This window comes from Arvicanthis niloticus, chromosome 20, assembly GCF_011762505.2.
Source record: "Arvicanthis niloticus isolate mArvNil1 chromosome 20, mArvNil1.pat.X, whole genome shotgun sequence".
In the NCBI taxonomy this organism is placed as follows: domain Eukaryota; kingdom Metazoa; phylum Chordata; class Mammalia; order Rodentia; family Muridae; genus Arvicanthis; species Arvicanthis niloticus.
The window spans coordinates 27,258,351-27,274,807 of NC_047677.1; the positions used below are offsets into that span (position 1 = coordinate 27,258,351).

The following is a 16,457-nucleotide window of genomic DNA, read 5'->3' on the forward strand; positions in this document are numbered from 1 at the left end:
AGTTTGTGAGTTGCTACCCCCTGAGGGTTTGGTATCAGATACTCTGGACATCAGATGATTAACATTATGGTTCAGAACAGGAGCGATGTTACAGTTATGAAGTAATTTTGTGGTTGGGAGTCACCACTGTGTGAGGAACTGTATTAAAGGGTTGTAGCATTAGGAAGGTTGAAAACCACTGCTATAAATCAAACTGCCAGGTAAAGGTTAATGCAGAAGGAGGAGGTTGGCAGCATCCAATCCAATTCCACATCTTGAGAGTGTGTGCAGCACCCAACAGGCGCATGTGTCTTATCCATCACTCACTGTGGTTAAGGCATGCATGCTTATTAAATTCTTGGGGCTCAACCATATACTATATGGAGCAAACATGCATTTCTTTTGCTATAGTGGCCTCCCTGGGGCCCCTGGGAGCTGTGGAAGTCTTGGGTTTCTGTGTCAGGCTCAGTGTCCACCAGCATAGACATGTGTAGACAGGCCTTGGCTCTCAATGACTCTTTGATTTATTTTATTTTTATTTTTTTGACTTGACAGATATGTGACAGCTAGATGCATTTGGTAGAAACTGTACCTCCAATTTGGAAACTGAATCTTGCATGCAAGCAACAATACAGTTTGATGCTCTCTTGTGTTGCCGGGCTATAGTGAGCTATAGTTCCCAGTTTCCCAGGGGGGAAGAAACCAGTTCTGCGTAGTGTACTGACTGTCCTGCTGAGATGGGGCTCTGGGAAGGGCGGGTGACTACAGTGCTTTTCCACATGGGCTATCTCCTTGCTATGGGACTCCTGGAACTGAACTCTACTGTAAGATGACAGACACCTGTAATTATGTCTTGTTCAAGGTGCTAAGGATGAAAGCCAGGGTACCACATGTACTAAGTAAGCACCCTATCACTGAGCAGCACCCCAGCCCCATGGCTCTGCTGCCTGTGGGCTTCTATATTAAAGATGCCTTTTTAAATACATACGACTGTGTCATTAGTACTGACCTCATTGTCTGCAGTCCTGTAACTTGTGCCTCAATAAGGCATTGGGTAATCCATGTGGAGAATCCTCCAAGAGCTCATCAAGGAGATGCCTCTTGGTAACAGACAGAGCCCATTACAGAAAACAACAGCCAATCAAAGTACATACAGCCTGTGGACCCCAGTTCCAGCGAATACACCTATAATACAGTTCCTGCACCTTCCTGCACCTAAGGCTCGGGCGGGAATCATTGCAAAAGTGGGCGGAGAGACTGTAAGAACCACGGTTGTGTGTCCTATGACTATCAGGAGCCACACCCACGACGTCTCATCAGCATGATTACGTAACACAGCCGGAACAAGGACCACACCAAGAGACATTTGAAGTGGAAGGAGGGAAGATGGAGAGGCCTCAACCGTACACAAAGGACCACAGGCCACTAAGGGATGCTGAGGGCAGAAGAGATGGTCTTTCCTAGGGAAGTTATCCAGTACCACATGGAAAGCCCTGGAAGTCCTAAAAAGACACATATAATAGACATTATACAGACTAAGTAGGTTGTATTTCTGTATTTAGGACTACATATGCACGCACACACATATAGACAATAACAGAAGTGAGGCCATGAATTTGAAAAGGAACAAGGTGAGGGGCAAAGAGGAGGGTGTAGAAGAAGTAAAGGGAAGGGGAAATGATGCAATTATATCATAGTCACATAAAATAAAAAAATAGGGCTGGAGAGATGGCTCAGAGGTTAAGAGCACCGGCTGCTCTTCTGGAGGTCCTGAGTTCAATTCCCAGCGACCACACGGTTGGTCACAACCATCTGTAATGGGGTCTGGTGCCCTCTTCTAGTGTGCAGGCATACATGTGGGCAGAACATGGTATACATAATAAATTCATAAACCTTTAAAAACGTAATAGGAATGATCTCACTCTCTTCCCATTCTTAAATGAAAATGACGCTTTTGAGCTGGGTACACCAGCTGGTATACAGGTGGGTGGAAGGTGGACATTGCTGGCTCCAAAGTGAGTTCCAGGCCAACCTGGGCTACTTGATAGCTTGCTTCTACAAAACTAGGGGCCTGTGAGATGGCTCAGTGGCTGGAGGTGCTTGCCACAAAGTTTGACAACCTTAGTTCAATCTCTCATTTCCGCCATGCAAATAAAAAGTACACAAGTAAATGTGAAAAACAGTTGTCAGAAACAGAAGAAAGCCGGGCGGTGGTGGCTCACGCCTTTAATCCCAGCACTTGGGAGGCAGAGGGAGGTGGATTTCTGAGTTTGAGTCCAGCCTGGTCTACAGAGTGAGTTCCAGGACAGCCAGGACACAGAGAAACCCTGTCTTGGAAAAAACAAACAAACAAACAAACAAACAAAAAACCAAAAAAAAAAAAACCAAAACAAAAAACAGAAGAAAAAAGAAAAATATCTTGCCAGGCAGTGGTGGCCACACACCTTTAATCCCAGCACTTGGCAGGCAGAGGCAGGTGGATCTCTATAATTGAAGCCAACCTGGTCTACAGAGTTCCAGCCAAGGTTATAGAGGGAAACCCTGTCTCAAAAAACAAACAAACAAAAAAAAAAAAAAAAGAAAGAAAGAAAGAAAGAAAGACAATTTTCAAAGCAGTTACACTTCTTCCAAAAGCTATTTATTCTTTTTGTCTATGTTACTTCTTTAAACAAAAAAAAAACCAATTTTTTTATGAGTATGAGTGCTTTGACTACATGTGTCTGTGCACCATGTGTGTGCAGTCCCTAGTGCACCATGTGTGTGCAGTCCCTAGTGCACCATGTGTGTGCAGTCCCTAGTGCACCATGTGTGTGCAGTCCCTAGTGCACCATGTGTGTGCAGTCCCTAGTGCACCATGTGTGTGCAGTCCCTAGTGCACCATGTGTATGCAGTCCCTAGTGCACCATGTGTGTGCAGTCCCTAGTGTACCATGTGTATGCAGTCCCTAGTGCACCATGTGTATGCAGTCCCTACAGAGGCCAGAAGAGGGTGTCAGATCCCCTGGGACTGAAATTACGGACAGCTTTGTGAGCTGCCATGTGGGTGCTGGGGAGTGGACCAAGGTCCTCTGGAAGATCACCTAGTGCTGTTAGCCGCTGAGCCATCTCTTCAACCCTCTTATTTTGCTCTATTTGAGACGGGGTTTTGTGTGTGTGTGTGTGTGTGTGTGTGTGTGTGTGTGTGTGTGTACACAGAACCCAGACACTCAGTAATGCTAGACAAATGCTCCACCAATGAGCTACACCTCAGCATCCTCAGCTGGTGGCTTTTAAAGAAGACTAGAGTCAGGAAAGACAAAGGATGGTGCTAGCTGTAATTGCTGTTGTCATCGAGTCCCAGGTCATGTCTGTTCATGTGTCTTGCAAAAGGACCTAAAATCCTAATGCTGTTTAAAGTATTCTTTTGTGATCCTTTGCTTTAGAGCTATACCAGTCAAAATTCCCCTGTGCTATCTGAAAGCAGGAAATGAAAAAAAAAAAAAACCAACCTTAAATACTGTTTTCCGAGACATTTTCCAACATGAACATGAAGCACTGTCCCTGGTGGGTAAGTGGACTGTGTTAAATTGCACTGGCACCTGTGGCATTTCCCTCCTCTGTGCTCCAGAAGATTGTAGATTGTAAATATTTATGGAAAAAAAACCGAAGCAGACGCCACTGGGATGTAGCTATCTCTGTCAGTCCATAGCTGTCCTTTGGGAGAGTCAAATGAGATAAAATGGAACCAAATAGGACATAAAGGAACTCAGTATAAATATATTAACTATATGCAGCACTGTGTTTTAAAGGGTATGAACCAGGAAACAGAGCCTCTTGACAGCTCCCATGCCTAATAGAGTTCTAACATATTTTGGTGTCTTACTCTTGAGTACTGTATTGAGATAATAATAGTTGGTTGGCATTATTCTGTAGCTGTGAAACCCATTTTCAGTGATACCAGCTAAATCACTAGCTCTATTACACTGCCATTTAGGGACTCCAAGGGCAAGCGATTACGGTACAAATAATACTTTCCACGGCATTTTGTCTTTTGAGTGACTGAGAACAGTCAATAATTTCACCATCCCATATGTTAAAACACGGTAACCGTTTATCACGGAAAGAGCAACACCAAATGTAGTTTTATCAAATGACACGAGGGTCAGATTAACCAAATTAACCAACCATGCACATGAAAACCCAGCATTAGCCCATTTGATTTAAATTATACTATTGGAAAACAAATCACTCCCTTTTTTAAAAAATGCACTTCCATCCATGCAGTGGAGTGGGAAGCTTGCATTGTGCTTTTTGTAATTCAGAGGCAGAGGACGTGGGCCGCCTGGGTCATTCCAGCGAATGTCAGAAGAGATGAGGCCCACAGAGTGGATTTAAGATTTCTTCAGGAGTCGAGGACATTGTAACTTGCACTAGCTATATATATTTATATGTAATTTGCACTGTGCGTGCATGAGTGTGCGTGGACCTTGAGTGCACAAACACGAATGCAAGTTTGTGGGTATGTGTGCACAAAAATACACTCGGAAGGCAAAGGTCACTTCCGAGTCTCTTATCAGGAGCCGCGTGTCTTGTTTTCTGAGACATTCATGGTCTCCTGGTGTGGAGCTCATCTATGTGAGGAGATAGGCTGGCCAGCATGCCCACCCCGGGATCCACTCAGCTCCACCTCCCAAGCACAGGGATTATATGCGCATATACACCACCAAGCCAACTGGTTTTTTTTAAAAAGATGTATTTACTTTTATTTTATGTGTATGGGTGTTTGGTCTGCATGTATGTCTATGCAACATGTGCATGCAGTACCCATGGAAGCCAGAAGAAGGAATCAGATCCCCTGGAACTGGAGTTACAGATAGTTGTGAGCTGCCATGTGGGCGCTGGGAATCAAACCTGGGTCCTCTAGAAGAGCAACAAGTGCCCTTATGCACTGAGCCATCTCTCCAGCCCCAAACCTGAGGTTTTTTTACGTGGGTTCTGGGGATTAAACTCAGTTCCTTGTGCTTACAAGGTAAGTACTTTACTAACCGAGCCACCTCTTCCAACTGCACATGGTGACTTTTAACACATTTATTTTCTTGTCTCCATTGAACCAAAGCTAATGGTTTTCTTCAACAAGAGAAAAGCAGATGTTGTTGATGTGTTTATTTCTTCTCAGGTATTCATATGCTGTTTTAATATAAATACATTTGGCCCTTAATGATACTAGATGGATGAAAGATGACTAATAATTTTGTTTTAAAACCTGAGTTAAAAATGTACCCCAGAAGAAAGCCAATCAGAAAATGCACCAGCTTGCCTTTTGGATGTGTGCTTGGGGGCTGTGATGGTTTGTATATGTTCAACCCAGGGAGTAGCACTGTTAGAAAGTGTGGCCCTGTTGGAGTAGGTGTGTCCCTGTGGGTGTGGGCTTTGAGACCCTCATCCTAGCTGCCTGGAAGCCAGTATTCTGCTAGCAGCCTTCAGATGAAGATGTAGAGCTCTCAGCTCTTCCCACACCATTCCTGCCTGTATGCTGCTATGTTCCCCTCCTTGATGATAATGGACTGAACCTCTGAACCTGTAAGCCAGCCTCAATTAAATGTCATTATAAGAGTTGCCTTGGTCATGGTGTCTGTTCACAGCAGTAAAACCCTAACTAAGACAGGGGCATATGGCATGTGTGGAAATGAAGAGGAAAACTATGGAATCCTTTGTCTTCTACTTTCCTGAAGCTCTGCTCATCAGGCTTGTAGAGGGTAAGTGCCTTTACCCACTGAGACACCTCACTATACCCGAGTCTACTTATTGATGAAAAACCAAAACCAAAACCAAAAACCAACCAATCAAACAAACAAAACCCTTAGTGTGTTTAGCCTAGTGCCTGCCTGCCTTTTTGTTCTTTAAGGATGGACAAATGGGAACTGTGGACTAATTGTCTCGTTTTTCTCAAACTCTGATTGATTTCAGCTAGTAATGGAGTTTCTTACAAGCAGCATCCTGTTATCTGAGCCAAGATAAGTTGCTCAAGGGATTGGAGTGAGGGTCCCAGGTAGCTGATGATACCTGACCCACCAAGGGTTTCCCTAGACATGGGACTGTCTGCTCTCAACCTGATCGTCTAAGCTGAACACAGGCAACAGCCTCTGGAGCATCCCCCTCCCCAACTCCATTTCTACCCTCACCCCCTACTCTCCTTCCATTTCCTTGGGAGTGGCTGGTGGCAGGTAGTGTTTGCAGATTAGTATGTGTATCCACTCCCTTCCCCCCTCAGCCCCCCCCCCCCCGCCTCCTCCACCTCCCCTATTCCCTACACAAAAAGGCGGGCAGGAACTAGACTAAACACTTTGAGGTTTTTTGTTTTCTATCAATAAATGTTAGCACTGTAAAGCTTCTACTGTTCTTATCATACCATTCCCTCTGTGGTCTCAGGGAGAGCCAATGGTGGTAGACCATTAGATTATTTCTCAACAACCACCTGTGGGTGATCCTCAGGCCAATCAGTAGAGTCTTTAAAACTCCTCTTTGGCTTGAACAAAAGCTTACAGGAGCTTTTACTATAGAACAAGATGGGAGAGGGCTGGGAAGGGGAGCCAGGTGCCTGGAAACCTGCTCCAGACTCTGTGGAATTCCACCTGATAAAATTGTGTCTACTGACCTTAGAGGCTTTCTCCAGAAAAGATGTTCCACAAAGATACTAGACAAAGGATCCTGTTACAAATGCTGACACTGGGAAAAGCCAGGCACATGCCCAGAGCTTGCTTTTGAAGTCACTGCTAGGTTGGTTTTGATAATTGCTGAAAAAGAAAACTGATTTCAGAACTGGAGAGATGGTTCATTGGTTAAGGGCACTGACTGCTCTTCCAAAGGTCCAGAGTTCAATTCCCAGCAACCACATGGTGGCTCACAACCATCTGTAATGGGATTCGATGCCCTCTTCTGGTGTATCTGATGATAGCTACAGTGTATTCATATACATAAAATAAATAAATACATCTTTAAAAAAGAAAAAAAGAAAAGAAAACCAACTTTATTGAGCACCACAACAGCCTTGTCTCCACCCACCCATGATGGTGATACACCTTTGTCAGTCTAAGAACAGCAAAGGTAAACTTTCCGTTTACAGCAAACATTCCATTTAGGGCAATGGCTCAATTTGCAAGTGTGGGGATCAGAGTTTGTATTCCCAGCACCCATGTGAAAAGTCAGATGCAGTGGTATGAGTCCTTAATTCCTCCATGGGGAGATTCTAGGATTCAGGAGAACCCTTGGGGCTCACTGGCTACCCAGCATAGCCAAATTAGAAAGATTCAAGTTCAATGAGAGAATTTTTCTTAAAAATCATGTGGTGGTAGGCTGGAGAGATGGCTCATCGGTTAAGAGCACTGACTGCTGCTCTTCCAGAGATCCTGAGTTCAATTCTCAGGACCCACATGATGGCTCACAACCATCTGTAATGAGAGCTGATGCCCTCTTATGGGGTGTCTGAAGACAGCTACAGTGTACTTACATATAATAATAAATAAATAAACCTCTGGGCTTGAGCAATCGGGACTGGAGGGAGAGGGAGAAGGGAGGGGGAAAAAATCAGGGGCTGGGCTGGGCACAGCAACACATATCTATAGGGAGGGAGGCAGACACAATCAGATATCTGAATTCAAGAACATCTCTCTGAGTTCAAGAACATCATGGTTTACGAAAGGGGTTCCAGGCCAGGCAGGACTATATAGAGAGATCCGGTCTCAGACTAGAACCAGGTGTGGTAGCACAGGCCTTTAATCCCAGCACTTAGGAGGCATCTGCAGTTGGATCTCTGAATTTAAGGCTAGCCTGGTCTACAGAGTGGAGTCTAGGACAGCCAGGGCTACACAGAGAAACCCTGTCTAGAAAAACAACAACAACAACAACCAACCAACCAACCCAAACCAAAACAAAATACCAAAAGCCATGGAGCTGGGTCCAGGGCTGGGTCCAGGGCTGGTAAAGACACTTAATGCCAAGCCTGGAGAGAAAGCCTTCAAGCTATCCTCTGATCTCTGACGTCTACACACAAACATATAGGCAGATACATATCCACCCCAAAAAATGTTTAAAAAGAATTGGTCAACCTTTGGTCTCCACATACACATACACACATACACCTACAAACATGTAATCACATATCACATGGACATACATGCAGAGTCCTGGGCCCAGGATTACTCGAATTGATTATGTCTTGATTGAAATTCTTCAAGAATAATCAATTTGTAGCTTTCCTGTGCTGATGGGGAACGCAGTGGGTTATCCTCTGACCTAAACATTTATGCCACCTATCCTGGAAGCTACTGACTTGACCTCTCCATAGGCCACCACCACTGCTTAACTTTATGCTTTATTGACCAGCAAGGGTTGTGGAAAATAAAAGTTCCACTGTTCTGTGCATACACTGCTCTCAGGATCTCCCAGCAAGCATGAGCCTGGGGTTCAGATGAATCAGATTTGACCTTATTGTGTTTCTGCCTAATTCTCATGGAAACAACCAAATCGAAGCATATGAATTATATCCTTAAAATGACATCTCATAGCCAGAAACAACACTCAGATCTTGAGGCAGACTGACTGTGCCAACCTGACACTCCAGGTATGATCCTTGGCACACATGGGAAAGGAGGCAACTGACTCCAGCAAGCTGTCCTCTGAACTCAGCAAGTATGCACTCTGCAAACTCAGCGGCACGTATGTGCAATAGCATGTGCACACACTGGCATGTGTACAGCCACATACATAGATACGCACAATAAATAAATGCGGAAATTAAAAAAAATGAACAATTCAATGACTCTTGTAACATCAGGAGATTAGCCAAGGTGGTGTCCCTGGGCTGGTGGCTCATGTGTACGTCTGGTCCCTATTTATGTCAAAGCATGGGAATTCTGACCTGAATTACTTACTCCATTCAAGGCCCAAATTGGCAGTGCCAGTCAAATAAATCGGGCAAAGTATGATGGATGCCAGGATGGATAAACGAACATCAAGTGCTTCAGAGACAGTACCAGATTTATCTCACTTAATACTCTGTGACACGACAGTTTAAAGTACGGCTCTACGTAGCTCCATCAGAGTCTCTTTACGTTTCATTTGTCATGGCTCCAGAGGGGTTTCCTGGCAGTGACACAATTAAGTTTTATAAATAAAAAAATAAAAATTTTCATACTTCGGAACAATCTGCAAAAATCAACACAGAATCAGTAGAGTGTTGAGAGCCCCCGCTCCTCCTTTTTTTAAATACACGGATAGAGAGTGCTGGCAGGCTTCCTGGGCTGGAGTCCCTTGGCACCTCCTCAGCCTTTGCTTTCTTTTCTGAAGGGCAGGGATAGTAACATCAGCTATCTGTGGTGTCTCAGTCAGAACTAAAGGCATTCATTCATATCAAGTTATCAGAATAGAACCTGGCTGGCAGTGCACATGCAATCAACACAAACTTTTAAATTGTTGCATTTCAATGATTACTCTGTCTGTCTATCTATCTATCCATCCACTCATCTATCTATCTATCTATCTATCTATCTATCTATCTATCTATCTATCTATCTATGAATCTATCTTTCTATGTATCATCTATCTATATCTTTCTATCATCTATATTTTTATCTATCTACCTATCATTCCATCTATTATCTATCTATCCATCAACCCACCACTCTATCATTCACCCCATCTGTCTATATCTTTCTATCTTTCTTTTCTGTCTATCATCTATCCATCCATCTATCATCTATCTATCATCCATCCATCCATCCACCCACCCATCTATCTATATCTGTCTGTCTATCATCTATCCATCCATCTATCTATCATCCACCCATCCATCCACTCACCCATCTGTCTATCTATCATCTATATTTTTGTCTGTTTATCTATCATCCATCCATCCATCTATCTATCATTGTGTGTATTCATGCACGTACCACGGGACTCATGTGGAGTACAGAGGACTCCCTGCAGCTGGGTCTCCCCTACCACCAGGAAATCAGTCAGGTCACCAGGTTTGGTAGCAGGCTCTTTATCACTGAGCTCACACACTGGCTCTCAACATGAACCCTTTGGTTTATTTCTTCAAAGGAAGCCATTACAAAATTTTTTTTTAATTATGTTTCTTTATTCGTGTGTGTGTGTGTGTGTGTGTGTGTGTGTGTGTGCATGCCACAGATAACAACTTTCGGGAGTCAGGGAAAGACATGCCACAGCTACACTGTGTGAAATCTCACCTGGAACCACCCCCCATCCCCCACCACCACCACCCCCCAGTTCCTGGATCTTTCCTTACTCTGTTGGAAGCATCTCCTCTTACGTACAGCGCTAGGGACACAGCTGACATTTAATAAGTATTCCTTAAATGAGTGAATAATTTAAAATTTAAGAAATGACTTAAATACTTTGCTTCAAAAGAATTTTTCTTTTTCTTAAGTCAAAGAACTCCTCCCCCTCCCCTTTTAAAAACTTTATGTATATGAGCACACTGTCACTGTCCTCAGACACACCAGAAGAGAGCATCGAATCCCATAACAGATGGTTATGAACCACCATGTGGCTACTGGGAATTGAACTCAGGACCTCTGGAAGAGCAGTCAGTGCTTTTTCAGCCCTTCAAAAGCGTTTTTAAAGCCAGCAAGATGGTTAGGTAGGAAAGGGTGACTGCGGCCAAAGCCTGCAGACCGGAGGTCTAGTCCCATATGGGGGAAGAGGAAGCTGAGGATAACTGGCTCTTGAAAGTGGTCTTCAGACACACAAAACAATAACATGAATATATTTTAAACCTTTTACAAAAGCATTTTTAGGTTTCCTCTTTATTTTGTGAAATGAAATATCTTTTCAAATAGCTGTCATCCCCTCCAGTTTAATTCCTAAGAGAAATTCCCTGCCTCCCAGCTGCCACTGGAAACACAGCCTTTCTGTGCTGCCACTGGACTCCCAGGCTCCGGAGGTGGCTCCCAGGCTCAGCTGGAGGAGTGCTGTCTTAGCATCCTGAAGCATCCTGAAGCTCTGGCTTTGAGTCTCAATGACTGTATGAACTAGGTGAGGGGGGGTCCATACATGTAACCGGGGGACCTGAGAGGTAGAAGGGTAGGGACCCAGGGGTGATCAGGAAAATCATTCTTGGCCAGAGTTCAAGGCCAGCCTAGGCTAAAACAAAAGAAGCACCTACTAATTCTTTCTCCTTCCTTTATTTCCTGCTTTCTGCTAAACTTCCCATGGACCCGTTCGATGAAAACCACTGTTAGTGTTCTTTTAGTTTGTCCTTCAGTGGGAAGCTGGTAGTCCAGGCCCGAACTCAGCCTTGTTGGGATGTCACATACAATCCTATTGGAGATGGAGGAGGAGGTGAGGGAGCACCTCTTGCCTCATCTCTCAGCCACTTCCATCCAATCCTGCCGCCTTCTCTAGCAAGCCTACCCCTGCTCCTCCCTTCCAGTCTGAAATCTCTCTTTCCTTTAAAACCTTCGGCACTCTGTGGGTTTCCATCCCGTTATATGGTATCATTTCCAAACAACTCGCCTGCGTGTGCCTGGCCAAGCAATCCACGGATTGACCAATGCCAAAGGTCACGGCAGCCACAGTAGCTGTGGTCCAAGGCTCTCCACAGTCCTTTGACTGTCTTCTTTACACTTCCTACCCATTTACACGGTAGTTTTCATTTGTAGAGACCTACAGTTTATCTTTTTGTGTGTCTGCAATTTGCCTCTTTCTTTCTTTATCGATAGCACGCCTTGGCGATCTTTCATGGTACATACACGCCGACTTTATTCTTTTTTATGGCTGTCTCATATTCCAGAACGTATGTGTGTGAGGGATTATGTACTGTATTCCTCACTATTGGCTGTTACCGGGTTTTCAATGTTGAAACTACCAATGCTCTGCCATGAATGTTTGCACATATGGAGCTCACTGTTTGCTTCAGTGAGATGTATACCAAGAGACGGAGTGCTAGAAAGATGGCTTGGAAGTAAAGATGCTTGCTAGCAAGCCTAAGAGCCTGGATTTGATCCCCAGGACCCACATGGTGGAAGGAAAGAACCAATTCCAGCAAGCTGCCTTCTGACCTTCACCTGCATGCTATACACACAATAAGTAAACATAACGGTATCAGAAAAAAAAAAACACTAACTGCTACTTTATAGCATGGATATATAAATGATACTTTATAGCATGGATATATAAATTATATAAATATTATATATTTAGTAGTGCCAGGCTCAGGGCTACGGAGATGGCTCCTTGGGCAGAAGCTCTTGCCACCCAAGCATGAAGACCTGAATTCAAATTTTTGAACCTATGTCAAAGCCTGATGCATACAGTATTTGTAATCCCAGTAGCTCTTCAGAAAAATTTCAGCCACCGTCAGAATTATCAGAAGCCCAAGGGCAGAACGGCCAAAAGCTGGTTTGGCCTATGTGAAGGATAAAGAAGCAAAGAGACTGTTTCAAACAAGGCCTGGACAGATCCCTGGGATTGTCCTCTGGCCTCTATACGGGCACTGTGGCACATGCATCCTTTATACACACACACACACACACACACACACACACACACACACACACACACTCGTAAAAAACCAGTGCCTAACTGCCATGCGGTCTTTGTCGGCAGGCACACAACCCTAGGCAATAAAAGATACCCAATTTCCCAGGAGCAGAAGTGATAACACTTTTTTCCTTGTGTTGGCTGCATTTTTATTTTAGCATCTCTCCAGGCCTGAAGTGGGATGCTCACAGAGAGTGGACCCCAGATTCCCTCAAATCCACGTTGCTCTCTCTGCCTGGATCTGTTTAAGAGTTCATGCCCAATGAACGCTGGCTGGCTGATCCCTGATCCATCGTCTTAGCTCATCTCTACAACACACACTTTTTCAAAGGCACTTATCAAGATGGCAACTAACTTTAAGGCTATTTCTTTAAAAAACTAACTTTAAGGTTATTAAAAAAAAACAGTCTTAAGAGAATTCAATTTTTGCACGGGCCTCTCGGTGGGTGTTGAGATCTTCCATTTAAAGCTGTCTGCCACAGAATTCACCTCCTGGTTCCCCGGCAGGAGGTAAAGAAAACAGGGTTTGGTTGTCTCAGGTCGTAATCAGCAGGGGGTCTGGCTCGCTGTGGCACAGCAGGCCGTAGACATCCTGTAAGCCCCGCCATCAAGGCGGAATAAGGATAGGGTCAGAATCTTTCTGCATCCACAGAGGTGAGTAAATTCTTTTCATAGAGTTCTGAAATAGCAGAGGACTGTGAATCACATCTAAAAGGCTAAGAAGAGCGGATTCAGGTGAGGCAGAACCACGGTTAGGGCAGGACACACTGGAGGAGAGGAAGACAGTATTTTAAGAGGGAATTTGGATGCAAGGAAAGAGATCTTGCCGATATGAGTTATTTTATTAAGATACAATTTCCTACAGAGGGATTCTAATATCTGAGTTCTTGCATTTCAGTATTTCTGAAAACTCCAAGGCACCGTCTGCGGGTTCTGGAGTTCTGAGCATTTACTTGTGAGAGTTCTCTTTCACTCTGGCAGACGGAGCGGACTGGGGACTACGCACAGTTTAGTTTGTTTGGAGACGATATAAGCGAAGACATTTGATTCTGAATAAGGTTTGCTTCCCCCCTACCCCCACTCAATTCAACATAAACAGCCGATGAACCAAGAAGGCTGTTCCCCATAGGATTGATCTCGCCCTAGGGCTCCTGGGGTGTATGGCCTCTTGCTGTGATTTCCTCTGAAGCTAAGATTGCCAGCTCACCTGGAGAACTGCTTTCCAGTCTGGGCTACTGGAGACCAGTTCCCGCTGCATCCGTCCACTCTTTGGTTTTTTCCACTGGCCCCTTCCACACTTCCCTCACCCCCAGAAGAACCACGGCCCAGATGCTGCAATAATGGCCACCCGTGGCTCATCTGAAGCCCAGGCACAACCAGTAATGCTGAGCTCCTGAAGAAGGAGGCTCAATTGGCGTTGGGGGGCGGGGTGGGGTTCGATACCCCTTTGGCCATTGTTGAGAGAAACAAAGAGGGCAGGAGCTGAGGGCGCCCCCAAGAGGAAAGGCGTGGAAAGCCACTCTGGGGAGCCATCCTAGGCTAGCGGGGCTGGAAAGCGGTGCACCTTGATGGCGCTCTGGCAACCGGGGAGGCAGGGCTGACTCCTACCCCGGGCCTCGGCTGCCGCCTTTTCCTGACTTGACTTTGATCCCCCTCTTCTTGATATTGTTACTATTATTATTATTTTCCCGCGCAAATTAAGCAGCTGGGACCGGTAGAGCGAGCCGTTCAGGGGCCGCCATTTGCCGGTGGAAGCACCGATCGCCCCGGAAAGGGAACCGGAGGGGAGTGCTCGGCCCCACGTCCTCCTCCTCCGCGGCGCCCACAGCATCCCGGCTCCGCGCCCGCGCCGCCCCGGCGTCTCTGCGTCCTCCTCCATTGTCAGCCCCGCGCCCAGCTCGGCACCCCAGAGGCCCCGGTCGCGCGCCCTCGGCCCTGGCGAGCCAGCGTCCCCCTCCCGGTCCCCTCGGCGCCCGGGCGCCTCCCTCCTCCCTCCCACTCGCCCGGAGCTCCGCATCCTCGAAGCCCAGGGCTCCCGGCACCGCCAGCCGGGCCGCGGGACCCCGGATTTTTGCATCCTCCCTGCTTGGCCCAGGGTGCCCCGGCCCCTCGCCAGCGGCGGGCATCGCTCGGCGTCTTCGGGAAACCCCCCTTTTATCTCCCGAGGAAGCAAGTTGGGCAGATCGATTTATTAATTTCTGTGGCAGAGGTGGGTCGGTGACCGGGGTGCGCCCACAGGGCTGCAGCGGGGAGGCGCCGTGGCTCCCTTCGGCCCCTGCACTGCACGGGCAAGAGGGTTTTGTTTCCAGACCCCCGGCGCCCCCCGAAACAATGATGCCACGGGCATGGCGGGCTCACCTGGTGCTGCACCGCGGGCTCCGGGCGCCCGGTGGCCTAACGTGCGCCAATCCCGGCCGCAGGTTCGGCCCGCGTGCCGCCGGTACCGGGCAGGACCCTGCCTTTCTTGGGGTTGTATCTGTGCGTGTCAATGGCGGCAAGCGGCAGTTCTCCGGGCCGCGGATAGTAGCGGGGGGAGGAGGAGGAGGGAGAAGGGATTGCTCCTTCTCCACATAACCACCTCTAGGAGGAGTCGCTCAGCCTCATCCCCCGCCAGCCCAGGCTCCGCGACGGGTCCGGGGGCTTTCGTGGGGCTTGATGAGCTATTGTCCTTCTGCAGTGGAACCACCGGGCCTGCGCCTCGCGGAGCTGTTGGCTGCGAGGACCTCGCTTCCCTAGAGCCCAGCACGAAGGCCTTGTGGTCACCAGCCACAGGCTCCAGATAGCTCGACCCACCTTTGCTGAGAGTAAGAGGTGTGGGCGTTCATCTGCCCGTTATGAGATGAGGTGAAAACACACACACACACACACACACACACACACACACACACACACACACGCCACCTTGGATGCAGCCCTGATCTGAAAATATCACCAAACATGTTACTGTGTCGCGCACCGCGCCAAAGGAACCGAGAATTTATACTGGTGATCCGTTGTGTAGTGATGGAGACCTGCATCTTGGTGGATGAAGACCGTGTGTCCTGGCATCATTTAAAAACTGAGTTGCTTTCATTTGCAGTCTCCCAACCGTTAAGCACAAAGGGAGTGTCTGAAGAAGCATTTTTTTTTATTAGTTTCTGGAAAATTCATTGTGATGGCAGTGCACTGGACAATATCAGGTGACACTGGGCATATGTAGTTGCTTGGTCCCTGATGAAAAACCATGCTGTTTTTTGTACTGTGAAGCTTGTCAAGGGCACATGACTCTAGGGCCAGTCACCATAAGCATTAACTTGAATGGAGCGTCCAGGTAGCCTCAGGTTTCTCCTGGATGAATCAGAGGACTCTGAGAGGGAACCTTTTGATCTCTTAAAAAAAAAAAAAAAAAAAAAAAAAAAAAAAGCCGAAATCTTCAGCATTGACCAAATGGACGTTGCCCAAACCTGTGACCTTTTGTGTGTATGCTTGCTGCCACAAACTATACTTGCATCTATGTACGCAGTAGGGCACTTTGGGGTCACTGAAAGCCTGTGGTTGCCTGTGTAGAGAGAAGTTAACTACTCAACCACCCTCGCCATTTTATCGAGCCGACAGCTGGCATTTATAGACAGTGCTTTCCATTGAGAATGTATATTTTAAGCTTGAGTGTTTTGCTGAGAACCAGCCATCTCTTCTCTCCTCACAAACCATGAATGGTTCATTCTGCTGTAAACATATCTCCCGTGGCTGGGACCCCACAGTATGAGAGAGGGGACCACAGCCTTGAGTCTCCTGCATAAACCCCTTATGCTTTCTGTGGACGACCCTCCTTCCTGTCTTTTGTTTTGGAAATCCTTGCCAGGCCAGAAGCCCAGACAGGACACAGGCCTCTTTGCAGAGACTGTATTTCAAGGATTTCAAATGGCAGTCTGAGATGTCTCCTAGTGGCATCTCTGCACA

General features: G+C 46.5%; 1 protein-coding gene across 1 annotated transcript in view; it reads right to left on the reverse strand.

Annotated features, from left to right (window-relative positions):
* The window catches only part of Macroh2a2 (macroH2A.2 histone), a 46,085-nt gene extending 30,809 nt beyond the window's left edge, over positions 1 to 15,276 (reverse strand). Inside the window, exon 1 of the mRNA XM_034524182.2 lies at positions 14,877 to 15,276. The gene's annotated coding sequence lies outside the window, so the exon portion shown is untranslated. The remainder of the gene's footprint in view (positions 1 to 14,876) is intronic.
* Between the last annotated feature and the right edge of the window lie 1,181 nt (positions 15,277 to 16,457).